The sequence below is a fragment of the Sarcophilus harrisii genome, chromosome X (assembly GCF_902635505.1).
Source record: "Sarcophilus harrisii chromosome X, mSarHar1.11, whole genome shotgun sequence".
In the NCBI taxonomy this organism is placed as follows: Eukaryota; Metazoa; Chordata; class Mammalia; order Dasyuromorphia; family Dasyuridae; genus Sarcophilus; species Sarcophilus harrisii.
In genome coordinates, this window is record NC_045432.1 from 4,944,688 (window position 1) to 4,961,696 (window position 17,009).

Here is a 17,009-nt window from a genome sequence, read left to right on the forward strand (position 1 = left end):
ATAACAATGCCACGCTACCTGCAAACCTGAGCTCTGAAAAGATGGCGACGCTAGGGTCCTATTGATTTTTGGGGATTCACAGGATTGGTGCTTCCATTCCCTTCACCTAAAACGGAAAAGAATAAACATATAGGCCAAGGACTGAAGGCTTTTCGTGTGACTACAAGGTCTCAAGGGGACAATATCGTCTCTCACCACCTGCTGTGAGTGGGATAATACCACCACGGCACAGCGGATCAGGAACGGCCAAAGTGGCCAAACCCAGTACAGCTGTTTAGGTAGGAAGATTGGAACAAGAAGGACACGGAGGGGACAGCTAGGTGGCGCAGTGGATAGAGCACCAGCCCTGAAGTCAGGAGGACCTGAGCTCAAATCTGGTCTCAGACACTTAACTCGTCCTGGCTGTGTGACCCTGGGCAAGTCACTTAATCCCAATTGCTTCAGCAAAAATAAATAAATAAAATAAAAAGGACTTTGAGTAAAGAAAGCAGGTCACCTTTAGAACAAATTTGAAAGGTTTTCTTCACTTCAGAGGAAGAGAGTGGGAATGAGTTAGCCCAAGAATTTGTGCTCTGCTAGAGGAAGCCCCTGACACCCAGCCTCATTTTCCCCACCACCCTTCAAGGTGAAGAAGTCATCCATCAAATAGCTACCCTCTATTCTGATCTCCCTCCTTTCAACGCTAGTAAACAAGCAATAAAAATGGGCAATAAGATAAACTCTCACTCTTTGCAGATGATATGATGATATGCTTAGAGAATCATCCAAAATTTTTCAGCATCGATCCTTGCAAAACTTTCTGTTCCAAATTTTTCCCTCCTTCCCCTCAGCCCCTCCTCTAGATGGCAGGTAATCCAATATATGTCAAAGTATATGTTAAACACAATATGTATAAACATAAGTTTTAAAGTTTTTTGTATAAAATTAATTCAGACAAGATTGGAAGGGAAACAATAAACTGGGAAAATATTTTTACAGTCAAAGGTTCTGATAAAGGCCTCATTTCTAAAAATCAAAGAGTTATCAAACTGTGCATCCCTTTTGACCCAGCAGTGTTATTACTGGGCTTATATCCCAAAGAGTCCTTAAAGGAGGGAAAGAGACCCAGATGTGCACGAATGTTTGTGGCAGCCCTGTTTGTAGTGGCCAGAAACTGGAAACTGAATGGATGCCCATCAATTGGAGAATGGCTGAATAAATTGTGGTATATGAATGTGATGGAATATTATTATTCTGTAAGAAATGACCAGCAGGATGATTTCAGAAAGGCGTGGAGAGACTTACACGTACTGATGCTGAGGGAAATGAGCAGGGCCAGGAGATCATTCTATACTTCAACAACAAGACTATATGATGATCAATTCTGATGGGCATGGCCCTCGTCAACAAGGAGATGATTTAAACTAGTTCTACTTGTTCAGTGATGAAGAGAGCCATTTACACCCAGAGAGAGGCCTGTGGGAACTGAGTGAGGATGGACCACAACATAGCATTCTCATGTTTTCTGTTGATGTTTGGCTTGTATTTTATTTTCCTTCTCAGGTTTTTTTTTCTCTCTAGATCCAATCTTTCTTGTGCAGTAAGATAACTGTATAAATATGTATACATATATTGAATTTAACATATATTTTAACATATTTAACATGTATGGGACCACCTGCCATCTAGGGAAGGGGTGGGGCAAGGAGGGAAAAACTTGGAACAGAAAGTTTTGCCAGGATCAATGTTGAAAAATTGCCCATGCGTATGTTTTGTAAATAAAAAACTTTAATTAAAAAAAAGAAAAGTAAAGTAAATAGATGTAATCAAAAAAGAGAAATGGAAACTAAAAAAAAAAGGAAATAGAGTGGTGGATCAGTGGAACAGGTTAAATTACACATGACACAATAATAAATGACTGTAGTAATCTAGTATTTCATGAACCCCCAAATTCCAGCTTCTGGGATAAGAACTCACTATTTCACAAAATTGCTGGGGAAACTGGGAAATAATATATCAGAAACTTGGTATAGACCTACATCTCAAACCCCATATCAAAATCAACTCAAAATGGGTACATGATTTGGACATAAAGGATGATACCGTAAGCAAATGAGGAGAGGAAGGGGTAGTTTACCTATCAGATCTTTAGAGAAAGGAGGAATTTATGACCAAAGAAGAAGTAGAGAACATTATGAAATTCACAGTGGGCACCTTTGATTACATTAAATTAAAAAGATTTCGCATAAACAAAACCAACAACAAACAAGAATAAAAGGGAAGGACAAAGCTGGGGGAAAACATTTTATAGCCAGTGTTACTGAAAAAGGTCTCATTTCTAAAAATATAAAGAACTGTGTCAAATTTATAAGAATACAAGTCATTCCACATCTGATAAATGGTCAAAGGATGTGAGCGGATAATTTTCACATGATGAAATTAAAGTCATATAATTATATGAAAAATGCTATAAATCACTATTGATTAGAGAAATGCAAATTAAAACAACTCTGAGGTACCTCCTCACACCTCTCAGATTGTCTAAAATAACAAAAAAGATGATAAATGTTAGAGGGGATGTGGGAAAAGTGGGACACTAGTACATTATTGTGGAGTTGTGAAATGATCCAACCATTCTGGAGAGAAATTTGGAACTATGCCCAAAGGGCTATCAAACTACATACCCTTTGACTCAGCAGTGCCATTACTGGCTCTGTATACCAAGGAAATCATAAAGGAGGGGAAAGGACCCACATGTGCAAAAATGTTTGTAGCAGCTCTTTTTGTGGTGGCAAAGAATTGGAAAATTGGGGAATGGCTAAATAAGTTATAGTATATGAAAGTAATGGAATATATTTTTGTTCTATTAAAAAGGATGAACAAACTGATTTTAGAAAGGCTTGAGAAGATTTACACGAACTGATGCGAAACAAGTAGAACCAGCAATACACTGTACACAGTAACAGCAAGACTATGTGATGATTAACTACGAAAGACTTGGTTCTTTTCAGCTGTTCAATGATCCAAGACAATCCCAATAAACTTTGGGTGGAAAATGCCATCTGCATCCAGAGAGGGAATCATGGAGACTGAATATAAATCAACACATGCTATGTTCACTTTTTCTTTTTTTGTTTTTGTTTTTGTTTTTTTTTTCTCTCTCGTGGTTTTTCCCTTTTGTTCTGATTTTTCTCTCCCAATATAATTCATAAAGAAATGTGTATTAAATTAATATGCACATATAACCAGAAAACAAGAAAAAAGGGGGAGAAAGCTAGTAAACCGAAATCAAGATAGATTCTAGTCCCCAGATTAGCTACATTCTCAGAGGATTATGGATCATAGCCTCATGGTCAAATGAAGAAACTAGACATTTTCTGGGTTTCCTAGACCAGAGCTTCTTAAATTTTTTCCACTTGCTACCCCTTTTTGTCTGAGAAATTTTTACATGGCCCCAGGTTTGTAGATATATAAAATAGGTATGCAAATCAAACATTTACTGATAATAAGTCATGATGTCATGACCCCCACATTCAGTTATGCAACCCTATGTGGGATCACAATTTACAATTTAAGAAACTTCTTCCCAGACATCTGTGCACAGATGACTATGACACCCAGGGTCCTACATGAGAGGCAATGAAATTCCCCTTAATGCCTGTGGCCCAGATTCTACTTTGGGGGGCACACAAATTACTGCCATAAATACTGTGGGACTGTTTCAGCCTATTAAATGGACTTTAATGTCAACTTCCACTGAAGACTATAGCATGATCTTGTTGAGGCAGAACAACATTCCAGATGACACAGTCCTCCATGATTACCCATTTCCTCCCATTAACAGTGGGGTGAGTAGCAACTTATGGCCATCATAAGATGATGGCCATATCATCCCCCTCAGTTGCTGTCACCCACTAAGGTGGATTAGCTGAAGTAATACAGAATTCCAGATGAAGAAAGAAACCATTTCCCTAATATAAGAAGTATTAGATGCCGGTCCTGTACTTTGGACCATTTCCTACTTCAACAGCTTGAAGTTGCCAAAGAAAGTCAATGGTACCTGGCGATTAACTATAGACTTCTGGGGACTAAACCAAGTGGTAGACACAATTGCCCCACCGTGTCAGCCATATTGACTGTGCCATTTGGGACACTGAATCCATCTAGAGCTAGCGTTAGCTCAATTCTCTTTCTATTCAGTTGTGATTCTGGTTTAATTTCTGTTTTGTGAGAAAACTATTTGATTGTGAGAACTGTAAGAAAACTATTGCCTTGTTTGAACCTAGCCCTGCCTACTAACTCAGTGGAAAGTGTGGGGGAGAAGAGGCAAACTGAAGGGCCACAGAGTTGTTGTGCTGACCTCCCTGTTGTATACCTGTGAAACCTAGACAGTCTAGTGGCGCCATGTCAGAAAATTGAACAACTTCCATTTGAATTGTCTTTGGAAGATTCTGAAGATCAGCTGGAAAGATGAGCTACTGGACACTGAGGTCCTTTCTCCAACTAAACTGCCCAGCATTTGAACTCTACTGCCAAAAGCACCATTCTAATGGGCCGGTCACGTTGGTCAAATGACAAATGGATACTTGTCTAAAAGACTATTTTACAAGGAACTTACACAAAATAAGCAAGCTCTCACATGGATGGAATAAAGTGATTCAAGGACATTCTCAAGGTCTTTGAAAATTTTGTAGTAGATGGGAAGCTGTGGGAAACACCGGCACAGGACCACTCAGCATGATGTATCCACATTAAAGAAGGTACTTCACTCTGTGCAAAACAGATTGCACATAAGGTACAGTACTTTCTTTAAAGCTATTTCTACTCCAAATGTTCATGCGCACTATTTGTTCCCGATCCCTGGGAGAGTCTTTCAAACTCACATTGGTTTTATCAGCCACAGTTGGGCACACTGTACCTTGACTCCAACTTAGCAACTTGGGTCCTCCAAGAATGAAAGACAACCACCACCAAGAAACCTTAACTAAGGACTTAGGTTATGGTGACAGAAACCCAGACAGGTCCAAGGAGTTTGGATACAAGGAGTTTTCTCACAATTGTGTACCTCAAGTATCCCATGTGTCTTACCTGAAAACTGATCCCAGACTTATTAATCATTTACTGTTTCATCATTCCTTTGACTGAATACAAACACTTGGGGGGGAGTGGGTTCTCTCTTTTTCTGTTGCATGGCCCATACTTAGATATAGGTTGCAACCCTGGGTCACAGGCCCAGGACAAGGAACAACACTAACATGCAGAGTTTGTGGCCACAGGAGAGTCAGGGACTATAGTCAAAGTTCCAGAGCAGAAAAGAGTAGTTGTGGTCACTCACAGACAAGGGCACAGGCCAATAGAACAGAAAATATACCTCTCCTTAAATAATCCTACCTTGAAAAAACTGAAAACTTGTAGATCCCCAGAAATAGCTCTGAAAACAGATGCACAAAAAATTTGAAGCTTGAATCAGAGCCCCCTCTACCCCAGGAGCAATGCCCAACTTTAACATATAAAGTTAAAAGTCAAGAAATAGACTGGAAAAGAAGCAAACAAGAAAAAAAGAACATCGAAAGTTACTACCTTGGCCAAACTCAGAAGGACAACAAAGTCAAAATTGGTATATACTAAGCCTCAAAGAAAAATGTGACTTGGTCTCAGGCCCCAAAAGAATTCCTGGAAGAGCGTATCATCATTTCCATCATAACTCTATTTGATTCTATTGAGAGATGCAGTATTCTCAGTAAATCACTAACTGATATGACACTTTATCAAGAGTTTCTAACTCTGGGGCTTATAAGGGATCCCAATGTGAGAGGAAAAGAAAAGAGTTTGGCTGATGCATTGAGATGGTCAAAAGGGGCCAGTCCCTTTTGTTCCAGTAAAAGGTGCATCAGGAAAAGTAAATAGTAAAGAAAAAAAATTGTTCATTTAGGGCTGAGGAGTCTCATCACATAGAGCTGTTTGTTTCTCTGGAAACATCTGGTGCAGCCCTCGGGTCTGGGAGGTATCTCAGAATAGTTTCCAATTGAGTGGCTTCTGCAGTTCAGGTCATTTGTAGAATCCCCTTCTCCATGAAAAATTCCTTACAGAATTGGCCTTAACAAAATTTAAAATTTATTTTGCTAATAACCAGATCAATTAATGAAAGTTCAACTCATATGTCTCTCCTATCAGAAAATCAAATTTAGAACCTTTCAGACCAGAGAATTTGCATTTTAGGTTAGCTAATTGTCATGTTTCGAGATTCAAGAAAATCAAATACAAATCAAAAATTGGAAGCCAATTTTTACATTTGTCATTGTTCATTCTCCCATTAAAAGGATGAGATTCTGCTAAGGAACTACTAGCATAACACTTTTTATAAGACGAATTCATGATTCCTCTCAAAAGTTGCCATGTTAAATACAATTTTATCAAAAGATGGAATGAAATGTGGGAAAACATAATTTAAGAATAGTACTTATTAAATAAATTGTTTCTAATAAAACACTTTGGATTTCTAGCCATGCTCAAATGAGTAACTCCTACGAAAAGTGTCTCTCTTTTTAATTAGATACTTCTTTGAGGCATTTACAAGCTAGAGTACAAGCCATTCTTCTTTCAAGATAACCAATTTGTGATGAAATCCTTTTCGTTAATACAGAATGAAGACACTTATGGTACTAACCTCACTAAATAACAGAATTATATCTTGGTTTCCTCAGTCTTTGTTACATGATCACCTAATTATCTCCTTACCATTGTGAGAAGTTAAAGAATTTTATCTTACATGGGAATTAGTTGTCCTTCGTTCTCAAAGAGGACCAAGATGACATCACTACGTTACAGTCAAGTTACAAAGAATCCATGTGAACATTTGGGATGGAGTCTTTATATTTGTTCATCTCACGCTTCTTTTGAGCTGTGCCAGTGGCTTCCATGTCATACAATCAATTCTAAAGTTCCTAAGAGAGACCTTGAGGGTGTCCTTGCAAGTATTGCTTTTTCTAACCACCTTGTGAGCATTTCCCCTGTATGATCCTTTTGGCAAGTGTACATTTGGCATTTGAACAGTGTGGCCAGCCCAGCGGAGCTGTGCTCTGTGCAGCAGAGTCGGAATGCTGGGCAGGTTGGTTCGAGAGGGGATCTCAGTGTCTAGTCCCTTATCCTGCCAGGTGATCTCCAGAATCTTCCGAAGACAATTCAGGTGGAAGCGATGGATTCAGCTTCCTGGCACGGCACTGGTAGACTGTCCAGGTCTCACAAGAACACAACACTGAAGTCAGCACAACAGCTGTGTAGACCTTCACTTTGGTAGTCAGTCTAATCCCTTTTCTCTCCCACACTTTGCTTCCGAGCCTCCCAAACACTGAGCTAGCTCTGGCAGTGCATATATCAAGCTCATTATCGATGTAGACATCCCTGGAAAGTATAGTGCCCAGGTATGAGAACTTATCCACAGTATTCAAAACTTCTCATTTGTTGGTTCCACATACAGATGGGGTGGTGCTGGCTGGTGGTAATTAATAAGAGCAGACAAGGCTAAATACCTAAATACTTAGTTGTTCAAAATATAGAAAGGACTAAAATTCTAGGAGGAACAGAGCCAAGATGGTGGAGAGTAGACAGGTCTTTGTCTGAATTTTTCCTGGCTTCCCTCAGATCAATACCACATCAAGGCTTGAACAGGTTTTGGAGTGACAGAACCCCCAAATACATGGAGTGTGATCAATTTACAGCAGAAAATATTTTGGAAGAACTTCAAGAAAGGTCTGTCTCAATTGGGCAGTTGAGGGGGGGGGGGGAGGAGTGTTGCAGGCCAGCACAGGTACAGTGCAGGGAGACCAAGGCCAAGAGGCTTCTACACGCTGGGGAACTCTCGAGGGATGCTCATAGCCAAAAGACAGCAGTGTTTGCTATTCTATCCTGGCTCAGAAGCCAGTGAATCAGCAGACTAACTGTGAGAGATCCAACACAACTACAGAAGGCAAATAGTGAGCCTCTGAACCCCAGCATAATGTAGGACTTGGCCACACCCACCCAGCACTGGAATGAAGCTGGCAGCCCTGGCCCCAAGGCATTGAGAAGCCACTGTCACCTGTAGCAGAAGTGTGGGATAATCTCCCCTTTGCTCTAAGAGCAGATCTCAACCTTTAAAAATGAGCAAAAGAAAGGGGACAGTTAGGTGGCGCAGGGGATAGAGCACCAGCCCTGAAGTCAGGAAGACCTGAGTTCAAATCTGGCCTCAGACACTTAACACGTCCTAGCTGTGTGACCCTAGGCAAGTCACTTAACCCCAATTACCTCAGGAAAAAAAAACAAACAAAAAAAGCTCTGATGCTAGATAGCATTTATGGAAACAGAGAAGAATAGACCTCAAACCCTGAGGACACTAAAGACAAAACATCTCCAAATCAAGTCCCAAAGGGTGATGTGAATTGATCTCCATCTCACAAAGCTCTCTTAGAAGAACTCAAAAAGGATTTTAAAAAGAGAAAAGAAAATGGGGAAAGGAAAAGAGAACTCTGGAAATTGAAACACAAATTGTATGCAAAAAATCACTTCTGAAAGAATAGTTTTGGCAAAATGGAAAAAGAAAACAACTCCTTGAAAAACAGAATTCTGAAATGGAAAAAAAAAATCCAAGGAACAAAACAACTCATTTAAAAGTTCAATTGGTCAAATGAAAAAGGAGATAAAAAAAAACTAACTGAAGAAAATAATTTGCCAAAAATTAGAATTGAACAAATAGAAGTGAATGACTTAATGAGACATCAAAAATCAGTCAAACAAAACCAAAAGAATGAAAAATAGAAGAAAATGTAAAATAACTCATTTCAAAAAACAACTGATCTGGAAAATAAATTGAGGAAAGACAATCTAAGAATTATTGGACTCCCTGAAAACCATACTGAAAAAAAGAACCTAGACCACATCTTTCAAAAAATCATCAAGGAAAACTGCCTGGACATTCTAGAATCACAGGGTAAAATAGCCATTCAAAGAATCCACCACTCACCTCCTGAAAAAAACCCAAAATGAAAATTTCAAGGAATATAGTAGTTAAGTTCTAGAATTATCAGATCAAGGAGAAAATACTGCAAGTAGCCAGAAATAAACAATTCAAATATCAAGGAAGCAATATCAGAATTACCCAGAACCTACCAGCTTTTGCTTTAAAGGATTGAAGGACCTGGAATGTGATAATCTGGAGGGCAAAGGAACTTGGACTGTAGCCAAGAAGCAACTATCCAGCTAAATTGAGCATTATCTTTCGGGGGGAAAGATGGATATTCGATGAAATAGAGGATTTTCATTTATTTTCTATAAAAAGACCAGAGCTGAACAGAAAATCTGATCTTCAAATACAGAATTCAAGAGAAGCATAAAAAGGTAAAAAAGGGAAGGAAAAAACTATGCTTTTTTAAAGGACTAAAATTCTAGGCCAAAATAACTGGAATCTTACAGCTGCTTCTTATTATAGTATCTCAGAAGCATTCCAACATTATTAACCTATGAGATAAAGATAATGCTTAATTTTGGTGGATAGTTGATGATAGAAATTTGTAAAGAGCCAGAACTCTGGAAACAAGGTGTTAATTCAGTGGAACTGATGAGATGATGGTTCTCTAGTACACATATATACTTAGTTCTTAGTATGGTGATGTAATGGTTCTCTAGTTCACATATAATTGGTATGCTGTAATGATGTAATTACAATAAGGTATATAAGGGCTAAGAAGGACTGGAAGAGAGACATTCTATCTTTGACCAACCTCGTGGTGGATCTTATGCCTCCTGCACTAAGATCAAGACTGGGCCAGAATAAAGAATCTAGATTCTATGTTATGATCATTCTATGATCATTCTCATGATGTCTATCCTGCTGAGACCAAGACCCATCCGAAGGGCTTCCAGAAAGCTAGCCTGAACACTACAAAAATTTTCCTTTTTATTATTATTATTATTATTATAGCTTTTTATTTACAAAACAAATGCATGGGTAATTTTTCAACATTGACCCTTGCAAAGCCTTCTGTTCCAAATTATCCTCTCCTTCCCCCCACTCCCTCTTCTAGATGGCAGGTAGACCAATACATATTAAATATGCTAAAGTATATGTTATATACAGTATATATATATATATATATATATATATATATATATACATACACAATTAGATGATAGCAATTTTCAATAAACGAAGAAGTAGGACATAGCTTTATGTCAATTCCAGGCCAGAGACATATCAGAGACAGTCAATTGCTTTGAGCCAGATTTAAAGTCAGCCAGGTAGAGGTTTCCTATTTAAGAGGACATACATAATGAAAAGTTGAGTCAGGAGAATCCCACTTCAGCCCATGTCAAGAGTCTTTTTCCCAAAATTTCCCATGAGAACTAGGTTTGGACAGATTCAGTTTTCAAGGAGTATTGATTATAATCTTATATTGATAAATAAGAGATTCCTCATAAAAAAATTATAACTTATCTGGCCTTAGAGAGATTTGCTATTAGAGAAAGAAATAAGGACATGAATTTACGACGGGAGTACTGGTTCTAAAATCCTACATAAGTATAAGTAGCCCAGCATAGTTAGATAGATTTCTTTTTTTTTTTTTGAAGAACATTTCTTTCTTTCATGAGAGACATTCAAAAAAAAATGTTTTTTGTCACTGAGAAGTCATCTCAATGAATACATATGTATAGTTTCCTCCCCCAGGGTATCCTGCTTCATAGTACGTGAAATGAAGCTGTGATCCATTTTACTACAAGTAAAATGTTACAAAATATTTACAAGGAAATTTTAAAAAACAAAACAAAACAACCAAAACCAGAAGTAAAAACACAAAAACACTGGATAAAATGCATTGGTTTCTGACAACTACTCCAGTGACTTAGCTAACCCATTTAAGAAAAGGATTTCAAAAATAAAATTACAGACAGTAAAATCTTGTCTATATCATGCCTCCAAAGAAAAAAGGAAATGGTGGCGGTGGTGGACATAGTAAAGATGTGAAGGGACACTGCTATCGAAGTTTACCAGTCTACTCTGAATGAAAGCTAAATAACATTAAGACAATCCTTGCACTGAAGTTAGGAAATGCTCTGGCAGAGTAAAAGTTAACTTCTCTGTACTCAGGTCCAATGTATAAGAACTCCTTCCTTTATGACCCATGTTTTCTAATAGGAATTTCTGGGATAAAAACTTCCCCTGGCATCACAGGCTGTCACAGTCGTCCCTCCATCTCGTTCATGAAAGCTTCATATACGTCATCCTTGGTTTGTACTGAAACAGGCACAGAGGGGACAGACTTAGGAACTGCTTTGGCAAGGGGCAGAGTAGAATCCTCTTCTGACTTTCTTTGGGGAGCAGCAGTAGCTCCTTTGTTTTTTCGTTGGACCCTCAGTGCAGTGGGCACAAATCGGGTCATTTCTGCCTTGGGATTGGTGATTCGTGGCTTGGCACTGATGGTTGCTGTGGCTTTCTTCTCAATAGTGGCTGCACTGGTATCATCTACTTTGGGTCTCTGGATCAAATTAGGCGGGGCACTTAAAACTCCTGGATTCGGCAAGGGAGCCAGTGGGAAAAGCCCAGGTGGAGCAGCTCCAAGTGGAGGCACCAAAGGTGGACGCATCATACCAGTACGGGATGGAGGGCTACCTGGAGGTGCTGGGGGAGGTAGCCTCGGTGGTGGTCCTCGTGGAGGAAGACCTGGAGGAAGACCTGGAGGTATACCAGGAGGTAAAAGTCGAGGTAAAGGCCCTCGAAGCCCTGGCATTCCAGGTGATCTTAAGAATGGAGGAGCTCCTGGAGGTGGACCAGGAGGAAGGCCAGTGGGTGGCCCAGGTGGTCGTAATGGTGGAGCAGGTAGTGGTCCAAGAGGAGGTGGTCCTGGCATGGGAGGTGCCTGTATTTGGGTAGGAGGAACAGATTGTGGAGGTGATTGCTGTTGTTGGGAAATAGGAGATGATGATGCCCCATCAGGAAGAGTTGCTTCTTTGTGCTGCTGCTGTGTAGTATCTTCTGACTCAGTCATCAGAATCTCCCTCATCATTATCCTCTGAAAATTCCTCAACTTCTGGCCCCTCTTCAGAAATTTCCTGACCTGCCATTCTAAGCATCATAGCTTAAAGAGGTGTCAATTCCTTCATGTCTTTCTTTTTCTTTCATGATTTTCCAGGAACATCAGCAAATCGTACACTAAGACCTGACTTTTTGTCTTCATTGTTCTCTCTTTCTTCATCATCACGGTGCATGAACTCCTCTCCTTCACTGTCAGTGTCACTGTCATCACTGCTGTCATCATGCTTATCTTGATCCATGTCTTCAGGATAACCTTCATCTTCACTGGTGCTGGAACCATCATCATCATGACCACGATGAGCAAGTTCTGGACTACATAAATAAAATATCCTCCTCTGGTTGACGAGGGGCAAGCTCTAAGGCAAAGCCCACTTTACGGCCATACATTTGCAGAACCTGGGGAGGAGGTGGCCCAGGGGGTGGGCCAGGAGGCAAACAAGGAACACCATGTCCAAGAAGAGGAAGTATAGAAATTGCCCTGGTGGGAGGTCCATAGGGAGAAGATTTTTTGAGAATGGAAGGTGGCTGTGCACCAGGCAACGGGATGTCTTGAATCAATATATTAGAATGAGCATGAGGCACATCTGGCAATGGGATGCTTTCCACTTCAACATGCTGAGCATTCTTTAGTGCATCGAAGTATTGGCTAAGCTGGGCCCTCTTCTGCTCATATTCCACCTCTGATTTTTGAAACTCTTTGTAGATATCTGGGTTTTCTTTTTCATAGAGTCTGAGAATGCGTTCAAAAGTTTCACGAAGCTTTTTTCATTTATCTTTTAGCACCTTTTCATTTAGCTGTGGCTGCTGTACTGGGTTGAACTCCATCTCATCTAATTTCTCCATATCTCAGGTCATCTGTTTGGGATTCTTCATCTTTAGTACTGATGCCCATACCATCATTCGTTGCTTCTTATTCTTTTTTAATTCCCTTTTCCGGGCTTCTTTTCGAGCCTGGTCAGTGGGATTCATGAACTTCCCACTCTTGGTGGATGATGTAGATCTCCATCCCATTTTCAAAGGTTATAAGGTATTGTCAGTTAGGAGAGGAAAAAAAATTTTTTTCATTCAAAGTGACACACCAGAACTACAATCAGCAGAAGTCTTAGATGATTCTCATACTTTTTCATCACATTGTTTAACATCCACCTTTCAGCTGCTCGCTGGAGGCAGTGAGGGTCACAGGATCGCGCTCGGCGCAACTCACGTGCCCTCTTCGCTCTCTTTGGGCCGGGAGCGGGAGGCTTTTACCTTCGCCTCTCGCTCTGGGGCCTAACCCACCGCCATCTTGAAGCCGCATGCCGCACCGTCTTATTTTACGTCACTAGATAAATTTCTTATATGGGAAAATTGAGAGTCCAACCTTAGCCTTCCCAAGATACCTTATTCCCAGAGACAGAGACTGATGAGTCTTAGATCCCAGATGATACTCCCATTAAACTGCTGACCACTGATACTTTTCTTGAAGCCTCATTTAAGGGTGTCCCAAGGACACAACAAACCAAAGAATAAAACTCAAAAAGAATATTCAGGGTGTTTCCCTCCCCACAAAAAAAAAAAATGATTTCAACTCAAACAGTAAAGTTTCAGTAATCACAGTAGGACCGGGCACAATTGTTATCAATACCTTCAATTTGTTGCAATAAAAGAGCCGACAAAATTTATCAGACCATCTAAATATCATACAAAAGATTTTTACTTCAACGTTCTTTTTTTAAAGTATTTTTCTTTCTCCAGAAACAGCTTAAAATTTACACTGCCATAAAAAAATAATCACTAGACTTTCATGAAATAAATTAGTTGGAAATATCTAACCTGACAGATATCTATCTCTTATTCTATCTTAAATGTAAGAACAAGTCAGTGTAAAATGTCTTCAGTATCACCAATTAATGCCAAAAGTGCCATAAACAAAATAAATCCCTAATTAGCAACCCCCTCTAGTCAAAAAGTGTTTGAAATGTGGAGGAGATTCAGTTTCTTAAGTAAAGCAATGCCAAAAACATACCTAATTGAATTAGCCTTACATAATAACTCCTAATGATTTAATTAATATTCTTCCAATCCAGAAGTGATAGCCAAGTGATGTTAAATGAAGTTTTCCTTTTAAATTTATGCACTTTTTTCAATTTTTGATCATCTTTTCGTATTCTTTAAATGTCATTTTACAGATCTGCATTTTAAGACAATTTGGTTATAATCCCAGAAGCACACTTCTAATTAACGTACCTGTACTTGTGACCTTTGAGAACAGAAATTTGCACGTATAATATATATTTACTTACAATTTTCTGATTATATTGCTTATATCTGTGGATTCAAGTCACTGAAGTGATTGCCAATAAATAAACCTAATCTAGGCAACAATAAAAATAAATAAATATAAGCAAACTTGTAATTTTGTCACTTCTTAAATTGCAATACTTCAGAATATCACAATACATGATCAGCAGGGTTTAATGGCCTCATAATTTCCAAACCAATTGTTTCACTTTCTTTTAACAGTACAATTCATAATCTAACTACATCCAGATGATAAGAAAAATTGCCTTTCTTGTAGCATCCAATACAATACAATACCAAGTTTCACAATATTTGCGAATGTAACAATACCGTAAACAATATTATTTATTTGAAACTTGAAACAAAGACTTATTGTCAATCAATACCGTAAACAATATTATTTATTTGAAACTTGAAACAAAGACTTATTGTCAATCAGATGGCCTCAATTCAGCTGAATATGTCCTACAAAAACGTGAAATCATATCATCACCGTTGTCAGTGTATGCTGATCAAATCTAAAAGCCTATATAAAGTTATCCATTATGAAGCATTTTATATCTAAAGAGATAATAGTGACAGTTAACTTTTATTGTGATTATTTAATTTATTAACATGACTTGCTCTATTCCAGGTACTGTGTTAAGCACTTTACAATCATGTGATCCTCACAACAATCCGGGGAAGTGGGTGCTAGTATTATCCCTTTACAGAATAGCAAACTGAGGTAAACAGATAGATGTAGGGTAACTTGCTTGAGATCACACGGCTAATAAATTTCTTAATGCCAAATCGAAAATGTCTTTTATATTTTCTACGTACCATAGTAAATAGACTACATTGTGATTTCCTTCAGGACAGATTTCAGACCGAATCAAATCTGAATCTATAATCAATAATGGTAAGAATTAAATCTCCAAAGCCCATCAAGTGTTAACACTTCAAAAGAAGACAAGTGGTAACAGTTCTCCAACTTTCTATAATCTTTTCCCCTTTTCCCTCAGAGTTGGGTCAGTTCTTAGTCCCCTGGTTCTGTTACCTGTCTCTCAGGCTTTCCAGAGAAGGAGCATTCACCTTCCGATTCCCTCCCCCACTCCAGTTTCAAGCTGGGTATAACTTAACAAAGTTTTCTAATATCAACGTGTACTTAATTTTATGTAAACAATGCTAGAAAATACATAGTTTCACAAACAGTTTGAATTCATACCTGTTATAACATTAGGTTCACTTAAAGCATACTGAGCTTATGATACTATAAGATTCTAGTTGAATGACCGGTTTGGGCCCAAGCAAAAGAGACCTGAAGAATTCGTTTCCCCGGGCAGAAAACTTCAAGTTTTCACAGAAGGAGCTAATTAAATAATTCTCAGTCTGAATAGTTCGAGGAAAAATTTAAGGTACTTTATAATGGTCCCAGATCAAAACACTAATTTTTTTTTTTACCATATCCAATATTTACATAATATTTCTATCTTCTTTATTTCTAGAGGGTTTTTTTTAACATTTACATCTGTTTTTTAACAATTACATCCATAACCCACAAGAATTAAGGCAGAATTTACTTTTCAAACAACATTTCTAATCAAATAAATTAGCAAAATAATGTTAGGCACTTTCTTTATCCGCATTACAAATCAAATGACTGGGGTAATGGCTTAAAATCACACAGCAAACAAGTTTCCCGATCCATATAGTATAATAATAATAGTAAATTTTACTCAAAATGAGACCAGAATCAATTCAATTACACCTGGATCTATTTTCCAAATTCTATCATATAAAATCTCAATTCATAATTTAAATTATTTCGTATATATTTTACACAAGGGCTATTTATTGAAAGTTTGTCACATTATGGGATTCGGTATGCCCACCTAATCCACTATCCAAGATTTTTAAAGTGACCGATATAAAAAATTTAATTAAGACACTTAGGAGCATGTTAATTATCAGATTTCTCCCAATATTCTACAGCCTTCTCTATGGGCTTTCTAATCAAGCTACAAAATTTCCATTCTTAGTCTATCTACTTAGTCAAGACTTCCCTCACATCCTCTCAACATGCTTATATCATCTGAAGCTGGCACATGGGTACCTAGAACAACTGTCCAAGGACAAGAGGGGTTTTGGAGCACATGGCCTTGATATTGGCTTTTGTCCCCCATTTGTCCCCAAACTTATCTACCTTCCATGGTTTTTCCCGTTAGCCCTTATTTCTCTTTCCAAATCTTCAAACCCGTTATGTAGACTACACAACTTTGCTTTACATTTCCCAGAATGCACCTACTGTTGCGAAATCTTCCCAAACTATCAAGTTACTTTTAACCCAGGTAATCCTTTTCATTCATTTAAGAACCAAACTTATAACCTGTTGTGTGATTAGCTATAATTCGGGTGTTATCTACTAAATCAAACTACTAGATCTACTACCTCTCTCATTCTTCGAAAAGAAAGATAAAAACCTGCACTGCCCACTATGGCCTACAAAACAGTTTTCCAAATTAAAAATCATGCTGTCGTTTCTTTCCGGAGAGAATTAACACTTACTAATTCATAAATCAAGAGAGCTGTATTCATCTCACAATTTTCACCATCATTACTTATACAAACAGCTTTTACAATGGTAATATATATTTTAAACATAAATTGCTGGAATTCTAAAATGATTGTATTTAAGGTTATGATA

General features: G+C 38.3%; 1 pseudogene; it reads right to left on the reverse strand.

Moving 5' to 3' along the window:
* Positions 1-11,161: 11,161 nt before the first annotated feature.
* Positions 11,162-13,101, reverse strand: LOC100925828 (annotated as a pseudogene).
* Positions 13,102-17,009: the final 3,908 nt, after the last annotated feature.